This window comes from Crotalus tigris, unplaced genomic scaffold (genome assembly GCF_016545835.1).
Source record: "Crotalus tigris isolate CLP2741 ecotype Arizona unplaced genomic scaffold, ASM1654583v1 scf7180000018101.4720394464:4744507, whole genome shotgun sequence".
In the NCBI taxonomy this organism is placed as follows: domain Eukaryota; kingdom Metazoa; phylum Chordata; class Lepidosauria; order Squamata; family Viperidae; genus Crotalus; species Crotalus tigris.
The window spans coordinates 2,048,404-2,069,262 of NW_024096823.1; the positions used below are offsets into that span (position 1 = coordinate 2,048,404).

Below are 20,859 nucleotides of genomic sequence, written 5' to 3' on the forward strand. Positions count from 1 at the left end.
CCTCTGAAAGCCATGTGAGAATGGATAGTGCTTTTGAGAATAGCTGTTGAGTGTAGGTCAATGCTGGAGTGTCACCCAAAATGGTGTGCTGGGTCACTTTTGACCCATGTCACAGGTTAGTGATCACTTGCTGAATTGGAGATTTGATGTCCTGTTTGTGAGCTTCCTAGATGCATCCTGTGGGCCACTGTCTGATGGACGTAGATCTGATCCAGTAGGACTTTGGTCATGTTCTGTCATTGCAGGGTGATGCAATTTTCAGACTTTTAGCATCTGCAGCAATTGAAGTTTTCAAAAGTTCAGCATAAAAGCAATGCAAGAACAGGCATCCTCATAGTGGAGTAAGTTTGTAGTTCCTTTGTGTCTTTTCTAATTTGGGGCTCATTTTCTAAAAGCACTACAACATAGTAGAGTAGCCCTTCTAATTAGTGCTTTTATGCTTTTATGCAGGTGTTATTATAACAAGTAGTTGAACGTGTCTTTGGCAAATGATCACATCTTCTGCTCTTGCTGCACAATTATAAAATACTTTACTTGTTCTGTGCACCTTTACCTCAGTCTGAAAATGGGGCATCTAATCAATTGAGAACAAACATTAGCAAAAACTAATACTTGTCTGAAACTATATAAGCAATTTTAATACAAACCCACCACATCAGGAGAGAGAGAGAGAGAGAGAGAGAGAGAGAGAGAGAGAGAGATTCTCTTTTTGTTTTTTGTTTTTTTCCTCTCTGCACTTTGCGAAGTTAGAAGTTTGGCAAATGAAAAGCTCATTACACTTAGTAAATCATTTATTTCCTTTGGATAATTTGACTGTGTTTGCATATGCAGTGTGTCAATCAGATATTGCCATATTGCTTGACTAGTTAATAAAAGATGTGCCTTCCTTTGGTGTAGTGAAAACAAAATAGTGGGTTAGCGCAGCTCTTCACACTGGGAAGTGTAAATCTGTTATTGAGTCTCTAAATGAGTCTTAGAGCTTTAAATTTCTAGATGAGGAATAAATTGTAGATAGGAGACCTTAAGGTATGTTGAAAGAGTTACAAACATTTTAAAAGTATGAAGATGAAGATGATCAATTTCTTTCAGTTATGATTCCTTGATACGCTAGCACAGTCTGACCCTACTGCCTTTCTCCAAATGGCTGGCCTCAACAGTGTGAAGCTTGCACTATTGATGATAGTTTAAGAACAGATGTGTAAGCAAAATTATATGAGTTTAATTATGAGCTGCAAAGCTCACTGTATGGATACCAGAAACAGTGACAACAGCTGGATGAAATGAGAATGGATGGGTATTCAGCAAGAAAGGCCAGTGAATAATTCTTCAGCAAACTGCTGATGCACTTTTGTATCATAAATGGTTATGGAGCCAAGGCTGATGTTACTAGAATGTGTATTTGATTTTAATAACTCGTGTATTTTTTTAAAGAAACTTACCATTTGCATAACCTTCAAAAATTAAAACATCACAGAATACATTCTTTTTATCAAATGTCATGAATATCATACCTTGCAAAATGCCTTCCATATAAGCACACCATTTCAGGAAAAACTGAAATGAATGTGAAGAAGCTAAATAGAAAAGAAGGTAAAGCTAAGAGTCTGTGGAGAGAGTCTCAATCATCCAGGTCATGGTTGTCCCAAAGGTGTTTTTCCAAAAGCAACTGGACTTTCTTGTGTTTTTTTTTTTTTCTTTGAAATCATTTCTCATCCAAGAAGCTTTTCAAAGAAAAAAAAAATCAAGGAAGTGTAGTTGCCTTTTGGAAAAGCACCTTTGGGTAAAGCTAAGAGGCAGAAAAAATGATGTGTTCTCCCAGTTGATGAGTAATTAATTATATTAAGCTAGGGATGAAGCAAGTTTGGTTTGGTGGTTAAGACATGAGGCTAGAAACTAGGCACCTGAGAGGTCTAGTCCAGGCAGGAAAGCTGACTGGGTAACTTTGGCCCAAATACTCTCTCTCAACCCAACCCACCTCACAGGTTTGCTGTGAGGGAAAATAAGAAGAGGAAAGAGTATTAGATATGTTGCTGGCTGAGTTATTTATAGAAATAATGGAGGGTCTTTGATGATCTCTGAGCTTGCTTGTTTTCTGGCAGATGTTTCATTGCCCAAACTAGGTAGCATCATCAGTGCTAGTCTGCAAGAAAACAAGCAAACTCAGATAGCACCAAGGACCCCTCATTTCAAACCTGAGTTACAAATGTTCCCTTTTATTGATAGAAATAACCGTGGGATTTTAATTTTTTTTTTTAAAAAAAAAGATAGCTTTGCTCTGTGAAAACTTGAGGAAAGCAACAGAAATGTTTTGCTTGGTGGGAGGACTATTCTGATCTTGAGTTAAAATGCCTTATAAATCAAATCAGATAGATAACTCAATAGAAATGATTTCATAATAAAAAACATATTTTAATCAGAAAGATTACTTGCATTCATGCTGTGGTTGTTACTTCTGGAAAATACATCTTTTATCCATTCCTATAGGTAAAACAATGATGCTCTCTTCCATACCATCTTTATAACGGTGCAGGCTCATCAGGTGACATCTGATGGCCCATGCTTCTTTCAGACAAAGACATTCCAAACTGGCTTGTGTCCAGGAAGTCTCCCAATGCCCTTTAGAGACTCCTCCCACTGACCCATTAACATGGGATGACTGACTAGCTAAACTGCAAATCCCATAATCCATCTCTGAAGGAAACACCCCTTAACTCAATAAATACCAGCTATTCTAACATACTGATACATGCTCTCTAGTTAGGGTTACATAGAGCTGTACGGTCCAGAACAAGGACCATTTCCAAAGGCATTGTAAAAGTTGACCCAGCTTAGTATAAAAGCTGCCTTTTCAAACTATCCCTTTTCTGCATGTTATTTGCTGCATGTATATGAAAACGTGTCATTGTAAAAGACTGGGGAGAGGCTACAATTGCCAGAAGAGATCCTAAACTAGCCACGGGACCTTCAGTGCAATTGCTAATATGAATGTAATTCATTGAGATTCATCATCCATTGTTGCAGTTCGTGTCCAGTATCACCAACTTAGTGGGGTGTTGTTGTTGTTGTTTTCATTTTAGTTAACCTTCTACTCTGCCCTTGATGTTTAACTGAAGTTATACAACTTAATCATTTTTCTTTCACTTTGTGGACCCACTTCATAAGGTGATGCTGACATGGTCAAAGCACGAGACGCTGCATCTGCCCAAATGCAGCCTAACAAACTAAACTAGCAAAACTGTCAAAGAGCCCAGTAACCTTTGCCATTTGTTTCTGTCATGTAACGACAGTCAGCTTGTCATAACTGTGTTGCTATAGGCATGAGAACCGTTGTATTGTGTTTTTATTTATAAGACAATGGCTTTACTGCCAGTACAAAGGAAATACTGCTGATTTCCATTCTGATAATTTTAACAATCCTGATCTTGTAATGACTGGATACTAAAATGGCCTCTGAATAGTGAGACTTGATGCCATCATTTATCAACAATTGTAGCCAAAATAAAAACGTATTTGTTTGCTTGTTTAATTTACCGTAGGGTAACTCTAATGGCCACAAAGCAGGGCACTAAGAAGATGCTTGTGGCCTATATTTAAATTTATGTTTTAACACTGGCCAGTTTTTGACATTCTTAGCAAAGAAAGCTGTTAAACTACGCATGTTGTTTACCAGGAGTTTGAGTTGATGAGGAAAAACAAAATAATTAAAAAGTAGTTTTCAATGGAGCAAAAGATTTGAAACGGGCCCTAGAAAAGAAAGATTTCTGGGGGAAATTAAGTGTCTCTTCCTATATGTGAAACTAGTGTCAACGCTGCTAACATTGGATGGTCTTGCTTTGACAACATATGGAGATGCAGACTTTTTCTTTCTTATACTTTATTCTTAGAATTAGATGATACTGGGGGAGGGGGAGGAATGTGATGGGAGTTAGTGACACATACAATATTGTAATAAGATCTGATAAGGAATGGTGGGATAAGAACTGGGTGGAAAGCCAGCATTTCAAACTAAAAGGAGAATGTGATTTATGACTGTTAGTTGTAGGAGGGAATTGTGCTTTGATCTATGTGCTGAAGGGAGGGGAAGTCAGATTTTGGCTTCAACTATGTATCTGCCGAAGCTATGCTGCTCGAATAAAGTTTCTTTAAGGTAAATAACGCCTCAAAGTTCTTTGAAGAGTTTTATCTTTTGGAACCATGACAACTAGTTTACATTATTACATTACACTTTTATCCATCAGTCATATGTACAGTGAAATTTCTATGAATAGTCATCTTTCCTCAGTAAAAATGGGTAAAGAGTTGTATATGCCTTCATGTCAGTCTTGACAAATCCCTGCAGCTTTTTGGCAGCATTTTCAGAAGTGGCTTGCCCTTGCATTTTTTTTTTCTAGGGTTGAGAGTTAGTAACTGGCCCAAGTATACCCAGCTGGCTTCAGGCAGAAGTAGCACTCATACTCTCCTGGTTTCTTGCCTGTAATTTAAAGCACTGCAGCAAACTAGCTCAAGAAATAACTGTTCACTAAGAAACCTTCACTTAATTCCACCAGGCCCAACCATTTGGAGATATTTGTTCTTCTTCCTTTCAGTTACTAACATTGTGCCTCACTTCCTCCTTTTGCTACAGCGCAAAAGTATGCTATACATTTAAAAGATGGTCAATAAACAGCTAAAATAGATTTGAAGGTATTCTACAAACTCCTTAATCTGGACCTTAGATATGCTAACTAATTGTCCTGACAACTGACCAGTGCCTGTTAAATTTCTCCAAACTCAATCCTTTCAGGTGTGCCAGAATTGCAACTCCCAGAATTCCTAGTCAGCCTGGAAATTGTAATCCCTCACATCGGAAGAAAATCAGATTGGAAAAGGCTGAACTAGATGTTTGATAAGCAATTGACAGAATTATTTTTATTATTATCTCATAAAAATATAAAAGATTGGATATTTTCATGTAGGTAGCATCTGTCCTAGCTATTATATTCGCTTACAGTTATGAGGGATCCTTGGTGCTGTCTGAGCTTGGTTGTTTTCTTGCAGACACTCTATTACCCAAACTAGGTAATATCTAATATATCTAGTTTTGGTAATGTCTGCAAGAAAACAACAAAACTCAGTGAACACTAAGGAATCCTTCATTTCAACCCTAAGCTACAAATATTCTCCTTTATTGGTATCACTTATAGCTAATATAAAAACTTCCACATTGCATTGTGAAAAGAGCATCAATAGGTACACTTTTTTGGGGGGGGGTTCCGGTTTTGGGCTCTGTAATCGCTTACATTTTCTCTTCCATTTAGCTACAGAGCCTGATTCTTGTTCAGACACTACAAATAAAAGCTTTTAGATCACATTAAAGCAAAGGTTGTTCTGCTCCTCTGGCTGGGCCCAATGCTATTGTGGCCTATTACTCTGAATTGAGGAACATTGTTTGCTGCCTCTGTGTCATTATAGTTAGCAAACATAACTGTGTTCTGAGATTTGGACACTTAATAAATGCCATTAGCTTAATTCCGCTTTGATATCCACCGATAACAACAAACCAGGGGCCAGTCAGCAGGTGATAATGTCCTCAGTGCTGCATCAGCATACCATATCTGGAAAAATGATTGTGTAGATACTGTGTGCTCTGTTTAAATCTTTACTGCTTCCTTGAGCAGAATGCTAGATCAGTGCTGGTTAAGCTCCTAGGGAAAGCCAGTTTTTCAATTCCATTTGAGCTGAATCTGTTCATTTGGCTGAGGTCTAGGTGTTGGTTGCAATTGAATTTGTGTCGTTAGAGCCCTCAAAGCTTTCTGTTGAAAAAAACAAACATGCTTTCTTCAGTTGCACCTTCTATCTTCCCTACAAGAATTTTTCCAGCTTGCTTTCTTTTCAGAAAAAGAATTAGGGCTGTCCTTGGTAACTGTACGGGAGGTTGTATCTCCCATTCTTTCCGAACAAATATATTTTTGGCAGAGGAAATGAGCTAGAATGAAAAAAAAAAAGATCAAGATAAACTCTACCTATCTTTATATTAGGGACAGTTCTCCTTTCAAAGATTCTGTGAGTAAAATATTGTCCCTGCTTGTTCCCTTATTTGGGATGTCTTCTAAATAATGCTAGAGCTGTAATCAATATTCAAGACACTGAGAGCTTCAATCTGCCAGCATAACTTACTCTAATACATATGCATATTAATGCCTGTGCTTAAATAGAAAGGTAACAGTGCACAGCCTGATTTTTTTATACCTGGAGCAGCTGCCTTACATTGTTTTGTGAATTATATTGTTTGAGTCAAACAATGTAATTTTGTCAACCACCTTTGTTTGGCTCTTAAATCTGTGATGACACGTTGCTGCAGAGTTTAACAAAAATGGAGCCAACGAAAACAGAATACAGTAGAATCTTTAGTAGTGTGACAGCTGGGGCAGCAACCTTTGTCATTAGAGACATTTTATTTTATTTTAAATGTTCTTAATGAGTGCATTAAGCCTTCGCAAGTATTACAGTGCCAATTTTGCAAAAAAGAAAAGAAAAAAAGGAACACACAATATTCTTCTGGATCTGAAAATTTCAACCCCATCCCTTTTAATAATATGTCATCAGTCACTTCTTTACAAATCCAAGTGAAGACCCCCAAAAGGAAGTGTTATCCAGCATTTTTTGGGGAGGGGAGATTAGCCAAACCTGATATGCATCACAAAGCTATTTCTTTTGCTAAGGAGGTTCAATTCTTGAACTCCTATTTGTTCTTCTTCAAAGAAATAACATGTTCCTCCTAGATGAATCTTTATGCTGACTTTCCATGTTTCTGGCAGAAGCTTTTATCTAGCCTGTCCTTCTCATAAAAATATTAGATAAGAAAAGAGAAGAGAAGGATATATAAATAAAGGTGTATTTAAAGACAAATAAAATCTAATTTAAAGTTTTAAATTAGATGTTTTTTAAAAAAAATCTTCACAATCCATTACCAAAATAAATGTATGGCTTCACTTATATTTCTATCCAAAACAAATCAAAATATAAGAGTCTCTGTCTTGACACGGAGTTAAGCACACCAGGCTGGCCAGCAGAAAGGGAAGCTAATTTGTTGGGAAAGGCAGAATTACTAGATTCACAGAGAGAGAATTATTAATATGCCCGGGGAAGAGGCATGTGGCAATCTGAATTAATCTGAAATACACCAACATGGTGACCAAAAAAAAGTTACGCCTGAACTCTAACATGGAGAATTACTATGCAACTGGAGCAGAAGCATCCAGTTTGGTCAGGCTGACATTAACGATTAACCTTTGCATCAGTGATCATGTGCAGGACAAGACAAATTATGTTAGCATTTGTCAGGGCTCCATGCTCAGCCCCCAGCATTTCCAACTAAAACGTTGGAAAAGCAGGCATGCCAAGTCAGGTGCCCACCATCTGTTGCTATAAAATCCTTGATCCAAAATACGATGTGCCGCTAATTTTCTTGACCCCAGCTGAAGGAAGATTATGACAGACAGAAGAAACTATGCAACACAGCAAACCACAAAGCTGCAATGAAGTTTATCCTGGGACAAGATCAGAGATACTGATTCTGCACTCAGAGGCAAAAGCTAAGGTAGACTGTTTTAATCCCACACCTTCTCATTGGCAAAAGAAAAAAAAAATTTCTCACAAAACCACTTGATAGACCCCATTTAAATCAAGAATTTGGTTACCATGCACGTATATATTATTCTCCATTGTAAAAAAAATAAAATACATTTTCTTCTCCAGACAGTTTTTTCTCAAAAAAAACACTGTGGTGAGGTCCCTGAGCCAACTGACACTGCTTTGATAGAATGCAATTCTTTTTTAACCAGGCTTATAAAAGCCTCTGCTTGTAGCTGTTGTCAAAGTAATGGTTTGTATAAAGAATATGAATCTGAAATCATTGCTAAAAAGATTCTCAGTGGTCTAGTGAGCTTCTTGCCTTTCTTCTTTCTTGTCTGCATGTTTGTATTTCTGCTTCTGTTTCAAGGAATATCAATGTCCATCTTCTATTTTTTAAAAAATAAAAATCAAGAAAAGGAAGGATTTGTTTCTGCCCTGTTTGAAAATGGCACCAAGCTTCTTATTGCGGTCTGTGGAGGCCAGCCAGAGCTGTCTTCCTTACATAAACTTTTCAATTTGCATTCGGGTTCTTGTTTTGATAAATACTCCCAAGAATTCCAGCCTCCAAAAGCATATTTCTCAGAAGCTGTCCGTAATGAAATACTGATAATACAGAAAGATAGATAAATTTTATTACGGTCCAAGACCAGTACAAAAGTAACTTAACCAAGCAGGATCCAAAAGTACAATTAACAGTTTAGTAGCTTAATTCATGGTGTCCTTCTGTTAATAAGGCTGGATATGACATACCTTTATGGCTAAGGCATGCAATTTATCAATTAATGCACATATGGCATTATGGCAAGGTTGCTTTTTTTTGTAGAGTTATGCACATACAGTCGTAACTGACAAAGAAGAGAAATGCAAATTAATGGCAAGGAAAGAGAAAATAAATCGTACTCCTTTGGTGCCTTATCTAGTCTCCCTTTGCTCTTGCAATAATTGCTGATCATTGTATACAGAAACCTCCTTATGATGATGCTGTTGCCTCTATCACCACTTTCAAAGACCTACCATCCTTAAGCAAAGCAATTTATTTCAATAAATCCATTTGTCATAATCTGGTGAAATATCACTTGTCACGCCCTCTAGTATAGCCTGCTGGTAAAGCCCTTCAGTGAAGAAGGAAGAGGGATTTTCCTGTGTTTGGAGCTATGTTTTATGGAAGTTCAAGGAGGAACAAGAGAAAGGAATGCAGTCAACTAAGACCAATTTTTTTTAAAAAAAAAAAGATAAAACATAGATCACTGCTGTATTTGTTTTCTAAAAAGATGCTTCTAGCCACAGAGAAGCCTTTGCTCTCTGACAGGATCAAAAGCGCAAAGATAAGGCACCACTTGACAGCTCTCACCACTCTTTTATGTAAATAAACAAAACCTTGTGTTACATGGCACCAAAGGGAGCACAAGTAACTGTGTATTTGTCAACCATTTCAAGGAATGAATCGGGAACAAGCATATTCGCTGGAGAATATTAAGGTGACCAACCGTCCTCCTTTAGGAAGGACAGTCCTCTTTTTGTGAGTTCTATCCTCCTTCAAAAAGTGTCCTCCTACATGTCCTCCTTTTCGATATTTGAAGACTAATCTGCAGGGCTTTTTTTCTCCCTCATAGAACGCTCAGAATGGCGTTCCAGCACCTTTTGTTGATGTTTTTTTTTCAACTTTTGCATGAGCTGTGCTACTCCCCCTATTGGCTTTCGAAAGCCAATAGGAATTGCTGCTAAGCACGCCAAAACACCCGGCTGGCAAACTTTGCACATGTAAGTTGTCTGCAGTGAAGGTGAATTGGCAGGAACTTTGCACCCCTCCCTGCTACCCAACTACACCATCTCCTAGTTAGTCCCGAAGATACCTGGAGGAGACTGGAGCAGCGACACCACGGTAATTTTCTCTTGATCTTCGGCTCTGCTAGGGCAATAATGGCTGCGGGCCCAAGAGGCAGGGGCGGCGGGGCTGCTGCGGGCGGGGGTGTGAGGGTTGGTGGTGGCCGGCTGCCCCTCATGCTGTGGGAGCCGCGGACCTGCTCTACATGGGGCTGCACAGGGTGGGCGGTGGTGCTGGCAGGGAGGCTGCAGACGGGGTGGGTCAACAGCAGGCTGCCCCCCCCCGGGGCCAGAGCCGGCGCAGCTGGTGCTTTGGGAGCTGCGGGGCCCGCTCTACACGGCGGGGCAGCAGTGCTGGTGGGGCGGCGGCAGACGGGGGCATGGCATGTAAGTATAATTACAATATAAAATGTTATTGTTACAAATGTTTTTATTATGCATTTATCATATTATAGTGTATTCTGTATTATTGTTGCAATGAATAAAATGTTTCTTTTATTTACGATATTTTTTCTTCAATTTATTTGTGTCCTCCTTTTCATTGTAAAAAAGTTGGTCACCTTAGAATATGCTCCATCAATGGAAATAAAATGGCAGCAAAAGAGAGAGGACACAAAATCCGTTTCAAAAGCAATCATAGCTACGATGGTATCTGATGAAATATTTGGATAGGAGTTGAATAATAATAATGAGTGCATTAATCGGTTGTTCACAGATGAGGTCCATGGTGAGATTTTCTTGTGTATTGCGAGTGAAGGTGATTTTTTTTTTAAAAAAAATATTCTTTATGCACAAAAGTAAAGAGGGTCCTCTTGCTGACTTTTCAGCCAAGAAGAGGAGTGATTTTCTGAGCAAACAACAAGCAGAGTTCATTCATTGGTTACAATAATTAAACACATCACTGACATTTTTTTTCCTACCCATTGGTTTCATGTAATGTGCACCATCCCATAATATCCTTTAGCATGTTCCTGTTAGTGCTCATCTCAATATTCAGGAGGTGTGTTTTCATCTTTCTAATAAACTTTTGAGTGCAAAGGTCAAGCAAAACCTACTTGACTGACTCTTGTCAGTTTAACTCCTCCCTGTCTAAGAGGTTTAAGAATTGGGAGAAAAAAAGTCTCTGACCTGCTGATATCAATAGGATTGAGAAAGAAAAGCTGTCTAAGAGGTTTAAGAATTGGGAGACAAAACAGGCTCTGACCAAGCTGATATCTATTAGGATTGAGAAAGAAAAGCTTGAGCTCCTCAGATATTAAGCAAATATTAAGCATGCACAAGTAATAACTATTTCTGTTTTATCCATCAGTGGTAGAATAAGAGTTAGATTAAGCAGAGAATGTCATAGTGACACAAAAGATGGCATTGTCTGCCAACCATACAATTCATTCAGCAAAGTACTATGAGTACAAAGAATACTTTCTCTGTTCAAATTAGTTTCTTTTTGAAATGTGTGAGTAAGCAGAAAGATATTAGCATGCAGCAAATGTGAAGAAGAGAAAGGCACTTATCATTTTAGATTGCACCCAGTTTTCGAAAGCTGCTGAGCATGGAGATACATGGAGACCTGGCTTTATTAGAATGCTGTAATATACCCATTGTGTCATTTGTGATATGCTAAGAGCCTGCAAGCTTCTTCCATCATCCTAACTACATACTACAAAACGAAATTCAAAATACATCATTACATTATGAAAAGATGCAAGTGTGTTGATAAAAACTGGAGTGTCCTACAGACTAGATGGCACCTGGGTTGTATTTAGTTAGATGCCATACTGAGCATAATAACAAGAGGTAATTATTTCTGATGTGTCTAATATTTTGATGACTTTTAAGACCATCTCTGTAAGTTAGAAAATAAAGTGCCTCAAGATGTTTAACAAAAGATATTTAACAAGAATAACTTAGGTTGCAAAGGATGGATTATATAAAAAAATCACAAAAATTTATTTTAAGGTAAATATATTTTAATATACCAGTTAACCAACAAACATTCATTTCACTCTTGGCGTTAATGAGGAGATGAAATTGTTTACATATATTGCTATTCATACTGTAACCATAAATCTTAAAAATCATAAGAAAACATGGACATGATCCTGCATCAAAATCTGCCACCTTTGTTCCCCAAAGGTTTTTTTTTCTTCTCCTCTATAAAAGTAGCATTTAAATCCTACTCATCTTTAGGATGATTCATTTGTTTAATTTTTTGAATTTCACTTCATATTGCAAAAAGAAGAAGAAGAAGAAGAAGAAGAAATGTTGCTGTTGTTTTCGGTCATGCATTTCTCCCTCGTTTCTGAATGTCTATGGAGATTCTCAGTCATCCAGGTCATGGTTGTCCCAGAGGTGCTTTTGTCCAAAAGGCAGCTGGACTTTCTTTTTTTTTCCTTGAAGATGTTTTGCTTCTCATCCAGGAAGCTTCTTCAGAAGAAGCAAAACGTCTTCAAGGAAAAGCAAAGAACGTTCAGTTGCCTTCTGGACAAAAACACCTTTGGATCCCTTATTTCTGGTTTCTTTGGCTACTCCACCTTCATGATCTGGAAAAGATCCATTAGAGCAGCGGTCCCCAACCCCCATTCCGTGGACCAGTACTGGGCCACAGCATGCCAGCAACCGGTCCACAGAAACAAGCAAAGCCCCATCCGTGGAATGCAGGCAGCACACAAAAGCACACTCTCTCAGTCCTTTCTTCACGGAACCGGTCCCTGGTACCCAAAAGCTCTGCATTAGAGGAAATCCTTCATGATCTCTCCCTTTGAAGTCCCTGAAAAGCATGGGAAGCCAGGAAAGCTATTATAGATTTATCAACAGAGATTGTACCACAATAACAAGATGCTCACACATCCCTTTCAGTTACTTCTTAGCTATCGTGAGATTTTTACCATAACTGTATTTTTGTTTGGAAGAAAAAGTATTTCCCATCAATAGTTGAAAGAGAAAAAAAAAGTACACATAACAGAGGCTGGCAAACTCTAACAAGATCTCTGCTTGGGGTATATAACAGAAAATGTTTTATAAATTGAAGTCTAATTAGATCAGTGTTCTATGTACTAAAAAAAATTACTAGAGGAATTTTTAAAAAGAGTGCATGGCTTCGGTCACAGAGAATTGGAATGACGATTTGAATTATCTGTATATCATTTGCATTTGGAGATCAGATAATATCTGCATCTATCTCCATAACTTTACTTTTCATCCATAACTCCAAGACTTGTTACAGAAGAATTTCATTTTTAGATAAACTCTTTGTCTCTGAAATGAATAATTGTAATGAGGTACAAGCTAACCCCCAAAAAACTTAGTCTCTGGATTTCCTTTCTATGATGTAATTTAAAATAGAATTAGGGATTTTATCCGACATTCTTTTTGCCCATCTTAAGGTACCCAAGGAGTGAACAAAAGAGAAAACAGTTCTTCTTAACTTTTCCACAACACACAATCAGTTTCTAACATCAGCTAAAATAGTCACAACTAAATTTAGTATTTGACGAAACTACTCAGTTCCGTCACTTTCAATGGGATATCACCTTGGCTAGTTTTATCTGGATGAAAGCCTCAGCCCTTTGACTAAGCAGTGAAGTAGCTCTGCTTATGTCCTACATTATCATTTCTGCTCTTATACATTTCAAAGTATATTACAGCATTCCTTCTTAAGTAGTGGCTTCATTCCTACATGTACAATAAAGAGAAATAAAAAGACTGGTGTTATATATACTTTCCGTTATACATTAATTATGTTATAAAATATGTTGTGTACATGTGTATTATATTATATTATATTATATTATATTATATTATATTATATATGATGTGATATGATATGATATGATATTAATATCATATATATATATTTGATGACTACTGAGATTTCTTAAAAAGTGAAAAGTAGAGCCAAATGACATACTACATTTAACATGCAATGTGCCATGTAATTTGCTAATTACAGGTATGGGAAAATTATTTTTGAGATTACAGCATTCTAAATATGGAAATTTATCTCTGGCAACAATCTATGCTTGGAATTTTTAAACAATTTTATTTGGTTTAGGTAACCTCACCCTTTTGGCCTTCTAGAAGGCTCTGAAGACCTAATTTTTTCCCCCTAGGGAAAAGAAGGGACAAGAGGTTAGTACAGCCCAATATGTGTATTTTAGTGTTGTGGGTTATTAATTATGCAGTGCCTTACTTACTTTATTAAAATTATTTTTTTAATTCTACTTTTTTTGTAGTGATTTTTATATACTATTTTTATATATTGGCTATTAATTGCTCAGGGTTATTTGTTTAGGGAGGAAGTGTAAGGAACAGGACAAGGGGATGAAGAACTGTAAGTTCCTTGAGTAGATAGGTGGCTATATAAATTTATTAAATAAATAAACTACCAAATGTACAGGCATATAACTGGGTTTCATAACGACAAGGAAGACAACTTGTGACATCCTTGCAATAACATCTAAAAAGTCAAAAAATAAAGTTAAAATAACAATAGCACTTAGACTTATATATCACTCTACAGTGCTTTACAGCCCTCTCTAAGTGGTTTACAGTGTCATCCTATTTCCCCCAACAATCTGGGTCCTCATTTTACCGACCTTGGAAGGATTGAAGGCTGAATCAACCTTGAACTGGTCAAGATCGAACTCCAGGCTGTAGGCAGGGTTAGCCTACAATACTGTATTCTAACACTATGCAAAATGTACATAGTGACACACAGTGAAAGCTCCATCCCTTTCAATAGTATATAGTAGACAATACAATAATGTTTAATAACCTGCAACGATATATGTAACACCATCAAACATCCACATCTGCCTATCGCAGATCTTTGGAACAGGCTTGATAGGTAGACAAAAATGCCAAATCCAGTCTCAACATCTATCCGACTGTGCAACGAACCATCATAATAATGTGTACAAAAAAAGACAGAGCTTGCACTGTAACATCACAATGGATGTTTCAGCATTTCTCCTTCCTTGTTTCCCCCTCTCTGGATGCCTATCTTCCCTTGGCTGAATAGTGCACGGATTTCATTACTCCCTCATGGCTCCAAGAAATGTATCAAGAGCTGTGACTGAAAAATATAAGAGAGGAAAACACAATTTCATCCTTAGTAAGTTGCCACTAAGGCTCAGACAATTCCTATTGATCAGTCCGTATGGGGCATAGCTCAGCAAAACTACATAGCCTGTTTTAGTGGGGAAAGTAAGAAATGAGACTAGTCTATAAAATCTGAATTTTTCAGCCAAAGGGACAGTGTTGTACAGGCGGAAGATACATGACTGAATCAAGGAAGGAAGGAAGACTAATGATCACTAAGTCAGAGGAAAAGGCATATCAAATAACTGAATGTTTTGCTACTATTAATTAACAGCATTGGCCAACAAACTCAATCTTCACTTCCTTCTAACTTTTGTTTCTTTAAAAAAAATGTACATTTAACACAGACACAGTCCACAAATGTATGAGAGGGGGGAAATATCCTGATCTCTCACAGTCTAGCAAAATCTAACTTGCAGAAGGGGCATAAAATGCAGACCTACAAAATACTGTCCCCTGATTGAAACTTTAATTAGAACCTCATTCTCAATTAAAGACTCTCCACTTCAGTGAGGTAATTGCCTAGGAAAACTGGCTGCACATTTCATTATAGCACGCAGCTATAATTTAAAAATCTGGGACATGAGAAAAGGGACCACTTCTGTCTTAAAAGACTTACAGCAAATGCCGGAATGAAGAGCTCAGCATCCCAACTCTGGTTAGTTGGCTTCTTGCAAAGGAGGCTCTTCAGGTTTAGGGTGTATGCTTTTAGTTAATTTTATTAATTAAACCTTATACCAATGATGGCGAACCTTTTAGAGACTGAGTGCCCAAAAACCACCCTGCCCGCTCTCAGGGCCACCCACCACCTCCACGGCCCTCCACAGCACATCACCCAGACAACCCAGCAGCATCATGGTGGCCATGCCCTCTGCCCGTGCTCCACAGCATCATTTGCATGTGATAGGGCGGAATCTTGTCCCCACTGCCTGGCTGCCATGTCCTTGGCTGCACTACTCCCCATGGGCCGCGCCTGCAGGCAATTCTACTGTGGCGGGGCTGCTGGTGAGGGGGCCATGGGGAGAGGCAGGGCTGGGGTGACGGCGCACATGCCCACAGAGAGGCTCTGACTGCCCCCTCTATTACGTGTGCCATAGATTCGCCACCAAAGGTAACAGCATACTCTTCACTACTTAAAACCATAAGTTGCTCTCAGTAGTAAAAATTGCACTACTGAGCATCCCTATTTGCAGAGGTGACATACAAATACCTTATCTTGAGTAGTGTAGTTAACTCATGTATTATGTGAGGTAAATAGACATAGTTGGGTTATTTGGAAGAATATAGAAATGGTGCTAGTGAAGATTTTGACAAAGGCTGCTTGAATTAAGGGACTATATTAGATACATTATATCCTGGGACAAGGAATATAAACCTGTTGCTGATTTCTATGGGAAACAGGTTTTGCTGAACATGTCAAAATGAATTGGGCTATGACAGTGTCATCATATGCAATATAGTATCTTTCTCCAATCCAAAATCCAGAATTGGGTCATATGTTTCCAAAACTTACACACAACATGTGGAACTTATATTGGCAAATTCTGGATATTAAAAATTTTGCATTAGAAAAATCTATGTGGTACGAAATAACCTCAAAGAGATTTACATTAAGGAACCTGCATTGGAGAAATGTATGTTACAAAAATAACCTTAGGGAGATTTGCAAACATAAAAAAAGTTTTCTCAGGCAATGACATCAAGGAGAAATCTTAAGGAATTTATATAAACAAATTATCCATATTGTGGGGACGCTATGTCAAAATCTAGGTAGTTAGAAAGAAATACACCCATTAGAAAAAAAGCTAGACTACCAAATACAGGTAGTCCTCAATTTACAGTCATTCATTTAGCGACCATTTTAAGTTATAACAGCACTGAAAAAGTGACTTACAACCAGTACAACTGTTGTAGTATCACCATGGTCAGCTGATCAAAATTCAGACACTTGGCAACTGCCACGTGTTTACCATAGTTGCAGTATTCCAGAGTCATATGATCACCGTTTACAATCTCCCGAACCAGATTCTGACCAGATTTACTTAAAAATAGTATGATTCATTTAACAATTGTAGTGAGTCACTTAACAACCATGGCAAAAAGAAAAAAGTCATAAAATCGGGCACAACAGGATTGCCTATTACAGTCCTATTAATCCTAGCAGAAAAACGGGTTAATAAAAGGGAAACTATCCTATTCAAAATAAGATAGGATTACAGAGAAAAGATTTCTCCTAGATCAGGGGTAAGCAACCTTGGCTCTTTTATGACTCGTTGACTTGAACTCCCAGAATTCCTGAGCCAGCCATGCTGGCTCAAGAATTCTGGGAGTTGAAGTCCACGAGTCATAAAAGAGCCAAGGTTGCCTACCCCGTCTTAGATTGTATCAAATCCAGGTAATGTTTTGTGTCTAACATCGGTCCTTGTAATGCAGGAATTTATATTTCATTCCTATCACAGAGAATAAGGAGTGTCTTTCTAACTGCATTGTATGCATCATGATACACGGTATACAAACCTGATATCATGTTGCGGGCAGGAAGATAAGAGAAAATAATGTTTTTAAACGTTAAACAATATGTGTGCATCTGGTGAATATATTTTGCCTCAGCAACCTGAGCATTGGAATATCCGCTACCATACAATCTGCTTCAATCCCTATGGAAAGCTGGTATAAAATGTCTCAATAAACCCAGTGGTGAACCAACCATATGGAGGCAATTCTCAGAAGCAACTACAATGTTAAGAGAAGAGGTAGTTTGCCTTGGTCTTGTGTCTAAAACAGTGAAACCTCTTCTTCTTCTTCTCTTCCCCCCCCCCTCCTGACTTCCATATGGCTTTTTCTCCATCTTTCAGCACATTCGAGAGAGGATAATACATCAAAAGACATTAAGAGCCGTAAACAAGGGAAGGAAATTGCCGAGATTATTAAATGAGATGCAGAATCTGTGAAGCAGAAAGATTGCGGGGAAAGCTGTTCCAGGCAACCCTTTATGCAAATTAGAAGTCTTTTCCGTCGCTGGAGCCAAATTGTTTGAAGAGACCAAAAAGAGGCAGCTGGAGGTGAATAAGAGGGCCGTCTGTTGAAACTGCCCTCGATCACCTGTCCATGTGTTCTTCTATTAGAGTTACATGAAAGTCCCCAAGCATGCCACTCAACCAAATTAATGTTCAAGAACTCATTTCTAAGGAGGGTTCAACTTTGAGTTCCGTCTGTAATTTTTCTCTTGGCATTTTCTGCCTTTCTTCATTATTAGATTCAGTTGTCCTCTCCCAGCAAAGAGCTTTCCAGGAAGATATAGGACTAATTTTGAAATAACCATGAAATGCCTGCTCTGCAAAATAAAATGAAATGGTCAATGCCCTTATAAAACAAAAGCAAAAAGCACCTCCAAGAAAAAGCTGGAGTCCCAAAATTGGGACAATAGAGTATGCTGAGTATAAATTTGGAAACTTGCTTCCGGACTCAAGGCTATCCTCAGGATATGGTCAAAAAAAGCAAAAGGGTAGCCATGATCACGTAATAGAAACTCCATCTGGTTTTTATATGCGATGCATGTGTTAACTTCTCCCTTGGCAGTTTTAAGCAATCATGTGGACACCTTGACTTCAGGAGTTCATGAAATGAGCACACAAAATAGGGGAGAACAGAATACATGTCCTGTTTCTAGTCCTCCTAGTTGAAAAGTTCCCAATCCCATTAAATCTCTTTACTCTGATCTGCCAGCGGTCTTTTCCTGTCAATTTGAGGACAGAAAGAGGACAAAACAAGTGTCATTTTCCCTCTCCCAGTTAATTTTTGATAAACGCTTGAAAGGAATTTAAATGAAGAGACAAAGGATTCTCTTTTAGCACACGTAGCACTGCACTATTGTTAATGTCTTCAGGTCCAGGGGGGTCTTTTTGTCACTCAGTGTGATTATGGACTGTACTACATTGTACTATTGTGCTATTTTCTTTTCACACACCATATTTAACTGCTTTTTTTTTAAAAAAAAAAGGGGGGGGTCAGTTTTTTAAATACATTTTAACCAATGTTTAAAAATATTTAACCGTGATCACGTGAGATAATATTGATCAGTCTTTCCACTGTGCTGATTGATACCTCCTAATTCATAGGTAGAAATTGTACATATACCATTGATCCAGATTTGTCAAACTAAATATATCTAAATATAATATTACAAAGATCAACACAGTGTAAATGATGTGAACACATTTTAGAATTATATATCAACATTTTGGAATTTATCAGCATATATGGATTGAATGACCATGGCATGCAACTAAAAAAATGACTTTTCATTGTTTGAAAAATGGAACTTTAGTACCCTGTTGACATCACTAGGCTGGGATGTGAAAACAGGAGGATTCTGGGACACAAAGTTTTACATATCCAGCCATCTAAAGGTAGTCTTTGAGTTACAACTGTAATGGAGTCTGCCCATCACATTGTAACTTGTGATGGTTGTAAAGCAGATCATCATGTGACTAACTCAATTTTATGGCCTTTTTGTGGCACTTGAACAAATCTGAAATAGAAAATATTTGTAGCTCAGATGTTAGATGTTGACACTGGTTTGTTCTCCAAGCTTCATGTTTAGCTTCCAAATGTTTCATCACCAGGTTAAGTATCATCATCAGTTGAAGTGTCTTGTTTCAGTTCTTCTCTGTTTTTATTGGTTTTGTGATCAGTTGGTCATGAAATCAATTGATCACATCATGCGAAGGTCACTTAATGAAAAGGTGGTCAATGCCATAGTTGGCCACTTGATTGATCCAACTCCTTATGGTCTTGTAGGCTGGTTCCAAATCAATGTGTTTGTTGATCAAGCCGTTGTTGAATACCAGGCTTTGACAAAAGCCATGGTCATAAAATGGCCATCGTGGCCATTAAGCAAATGCTGCAGTCATTAAACAAGCCAGTGGTTCAATATAGATGTGATGTTACATTTTAAATATATAAAATATCAATCTAATGCACCATATTTATTCAGGATGAATAATCAAATGTATCATCTGAAATCTATGCCAGAGACACTGCCAATGTTTAATATCAATATTTAACAAGGAAGTGGGACCATAACTTACACAATCAGTGAAATCTTTGCCAGGTTTTAAAACGAAATATATTTGGCTTCCCTAAAGAAAGCTAGAAAACCATGGTTCAAAGAAACTCCAGTGGGAGCTCTTCTTGTTTTCAAAGATTTAATAGTATCTATTATTTCATGGAGAGTTCAGCTGCAGCTAAACTGACAGCTTGATTATGTGATAATCTTTAGAACTATATTATATATAAAAACTTAATTTCTTCCCCATATATTTCACAATTTTACAACTGAGAAAAAAGAAAAAAAATATTGATGTACGCTGTACCCTTAGTATCCTTGATGACAATTGCCAGTATTCCAACATTTTTTTCAGATGTTAAGAGAACATCTACATACTGTGATATGATTTACCAATAGAGCATGAATAACATTGTAAGACTGAAGAACATTAACCAATGGGAGTTAATCCACATAGTTTTCAAGTTTACATTACATAATTACGAGACTGTTTTAAAGTCTAAAGAACCTTTTCAGTGTGAACAACAGGGAGGGAAGAGAGCTCTCCTGATACCAAATTTAATCTGAGATTCATAATTTAGATGAGTTACTGTTTACCATCGGTTTCCTGGTTGTGTTTACCCAAACATGTCCTAGAATCCTTGCAATTAGAAAGTTCAAAAATTATGAACCATATTGAAAAATGGCTAATTGGGTCAGGTTTGTAATTAGAAATGACAAAATGTCTGCTAAAAAGGGAGGGAGGTTTTTGAATACTGGTTCATATTTTATATTTTTGAGCTAAGATATCATCCAATCTGTGGCCTTTTGTTAAGTGCAAAACCATATACTGATTTTCTGAAAAAAATATGCAGCTATTTCATTAAAGAGCAATGTAGATATTGATCAGTTGTTATGAGAGTATGTCTTCAAATTATAGTTCTTTTTCTTTACAGTGTTTGTCTTTTGTACGTGTTAGGGCCACACTTAAGAATTTTGTGTGCTGTTACTGGAGAGAATGCTGAATTGGAAGAGGTTATTCTAAAGCGGGGGTCTCCAGTCTTGGCAACTTTAAGACTTATGGACTTCAACTCCCATAATTGGAGCCAGATACTATGCTGGCTGAGGAATTCTGGGAGTTGAAGTCCACAAGTCTTAAAGTTGCCAAGGATGGAGACCCCTGTTCTAAAGGAAGCAGCACGCAGGGCCTCCCTTTAAAAAGTATTAGTTTGTTTGTCATAATACCAAGCATTGCGTGGCTGACTAATTAAATC

The 20,859-nt window shown here is 37.7% G+C and overlaps 1 protein-coding gene across 8 annotated transcripts in view; it reads left to right on the plus strand.

Annotated features, from left to right (window-relative positions):
* LINGO2 (leucine rich repeat and Ig domain containing 2) overlaps positions 1 to 20,859 on the plus strand; it is a 684,882-nt gene that overhangs the window by 644,356 nt on the left and 19,667 nt on the right. Inside the window, exon 1 of one of the 8 annotated variants that reach the window (XM_039347809.1) lies at positions 17,439 to 17,600. The exons of the other annotated variants lie outside the window; for them this stretch is intronic. The gene's annotated coding sequence lies outside the window, so the exon portion shown is untranslated. Of the gene's footprint in view, positions 1 to 17,438; positions 17,601 to 20,859 lie in introns of those variants that run through there. 8 annotated transcript variants of the gene reach the window in all.